This window comes from Austrofundulus limnaeus, unplaced genomic scaffold (assembly GCF_001266775.1).
Source record: "Austrofundulus limnaeus strain Quisiro unplaced genomic scaffold, Austrofundulus_limnaeus-1.0 Scaffold51, whole genome shotgun sequence".
In the NCBI taxonomy this organism is placed as follows: domain Eukaryota; kingdom Metazoa; phylum Chordata; class Actinopteri; order Cyprinodontiformes; family Rivulidae; genus Austrofundulus; species Austrofundulus limnaeus.
Window position 1 is genome coordinate 1,765,822 of NW_013952453.1, and position 2,932 is coordinate 1,768,753.

Below are 2,932 nucleotides of genomic sequence, written 5' to 3' on the forward strand. Positions count from 1 at the left end.
CTTGAAGGGATTGTTCGTGTTCRCGTGCCCCTCAGAGACCTTAGATCCTAACAGTTATCCACGTGGGGCTTCAGCATAAMTAAAGAACGCAAACTTTGCCCGGTCAGCTTGTCAGTGCTGGTCTTGTTAAGTGAAATGAAGTGTGTGTAGGTTATTCCCTTCAGCTGTGAATAATTCTGTGGGTGTGATGGCTAGTTCGCGGCAAAAACAAATCGTTAGTCCCTAATATGCTACAGATTCATGCATAATGAATGGAGGAGAGAAAAAGGGGGATTTTGGCATGATCTCAGTCTATCCACATCCACATTACTAGTCAGTGCGTTTCTGTGGTGGCAGGCTGCAGCAGGATTTTGCATGCTGCCAATGCCGCATCTGCAAGGAAAGTATGCTTCTTTGTTTTTCTTCATCTCAGTGTGGCGCCATTACTTCTCCACCCTCATCTACATTCATTACAGTTCTGCTAATACRGTTCTTCTCTTTCAGACGATTCTCCCATTTTCTCCATTGTCTGCCTCCCKTCTCTCTGTCTCTGTTTATTTATTCCTTTGCCTGGCAGGCTCACTCTTCATTAATCTAATGCAGTTTGCTCACACTCATTCAACTCTCTGCTTCAGCAGTCCTGTAGTGTAAAGCTGTCAGGGGCTTTTCGTCCGGCCGAGCCAATACTCGCCGTGATCCCATGAAAAGAAAAAAAAAAGCATTCAGTGTTCCTTTTCTTAACATAAAAAGCCTAAAAAAATAAAAATGCTTCCTCTTTCAGTACTCTTCTGTCCTTTGTGCCATTCATTGAGTCTTGTTAACGGCCCTTTTTTCCTAACATTTATTTGCTGTCATTCTCAGTTAAYGAACAGAGAATTGAGGTCAACATCTTCTTGTGATTTGTTTTCCTCTTTGAGGCCATTAAACAGCTAATAGCCCACTATAATGTCTTTGAATCTTGTACATCAGGCCTAATTTTATTGACACCGGCTGATGTTTAGCCACCTAAACGCRTGCACCGTGTTGCACAGATGGACTGTGAAGCTTCTGAAAATGTATTGAATTTAAAAATAGCAGAACTCCACGTCATGCTAAAAACTTTATTGATTGTCAAGTTGCATGCAGCCGTTAGGGTTTTTATATTCCGTTTGACTTTGGGGAATGCCTTTAATGTGAAATAAAGTCAAGAACTCATTATAGAACCCTGAGAAGTTTTTACTTGAAGCTATCATTTTTTATGTGCACTTGAATGCATGTTTGTGTGGATATGCTTTATGTGCATGCTGAACATCACCTTGGGTTAATAATAACCAAATCCAGTTGGTCGCAGCCCTGGCTGTTTCCTGCACTCTGGTACACATTGTAAAACGCAGGTTCCTAAATCGCAGTGGTGTCCTTTAATTTATTGCTGTGTGAGCACTCGCTGATGCAAAGTTTGAGCCAATGAGACGAAAACACAACTGTCACTTTTGTTATAGTCTTCTACATTTTTCAGTGAATGAAATTTTATCCCCTTTTTGAGTTTAAATAAATGTAAATGAGTGTCACTGATGTAGTATTTGATGCAAATTAAAAGAGCTTTCCTTTGGAGGTCTTTTTCTCTCACGATGACACAAAATGTTGTTTTGCAAACAAGCATTTRGCAAATAACAAGTTGGGTTGCTGCATAAAATGTCAATTTAAAAAAATATATTTGCAAACCGTGTAAACCTTTTTTTATTCACAACAGGTATTTAGGATATATTGAGTTTGATAGCGTTACATCTCAAAAATGCATCAGTGGGGGCTACAAAAGTCTGTAGAAGTAGGAGCTATGAATAAGAAACAGCTGCAGGAACATTTTACAACTAATTAGGTTAATTGAAAAYGGGTCAGTAAGAGGTCTGGGTATAAGAAGAGCATTTTAGAGAGACTGAATCTGAAAGCTGAAAGTAAAAATGGGCAGATGCTCACCAGTTCAAGTCATCCAAAAATAGTTTTAAAATACCTGAAACTTGTTTGAAAATCCAGTCCAATTCCCTCTTAAATTTAAAACTTAACTGGGAGAATTATAAATGTAAAACACGTGCAGGTTTTTCTCACTGTCGTGACCCCTGCAGAATAGAGCACACACACACACACACACCTTCACACATGCACACACATCTTTTTTTTTCATTTAATTTAGTCCATCATTACTTTACCAACAGGCCTAATCCTTCTCAAAAGGAAATTCTTGATGTTGCAAAGATTTTTGTAGTGAAATTATGCAAATTACTCTTCAAAGACATTTTTTTCTCTTTAATGTAGTTTGCAGTTTTCTGAATTAAAATTTTGTGGCACAAAATCAAGTCATATGTTTCTCTTCCTTTTTAACTTTTTAATTTGAGGAGTGCTGGAAATGTTACTTTCTCCAGTATATGAAATCTTAAAACCATCTTCAACACATCAAAAGTTTCATGTATTGGCAGTGGTGTCATCTATACTGTATGTGTAATTTTTTTCTACCACTTTTGCTTTGGTTTTTTGTAGAGATTTGTTCATTCATTCATTTACTGTTCTTTTTGTTAGTCACACACAGACCAGMTGCTGTGCTTATTTAACCATAATGAACTCTCAATAAGAGCATCTTGTTCATATTCCCAAACACAGTTTAATCTGAAAGTTTTATGATGAATGACAAAGTTTTATTTTCTTAGAATGCAGCACATAAAGCGTGWAATTATGCAGCATCCTTCACAGTATGAGCGGTCACAGAAAGTCTAATTTCTATCAATTAGTTCAATGCCAGGCCTGAAGCACTTGCAGGCTTATTTTGTGTGTGATTTAAAATGATAACTCTTCTGCTTTGATCTTTTATTTTGACTTGTTATGTACTTTCTAATTGCTGCCACAACTAAAGGAAGTGCTCACAGGTTTTAAGTTCCTTTTTTTATTCCTTTTTACCAGTTGGTATCATGATATATATATATAT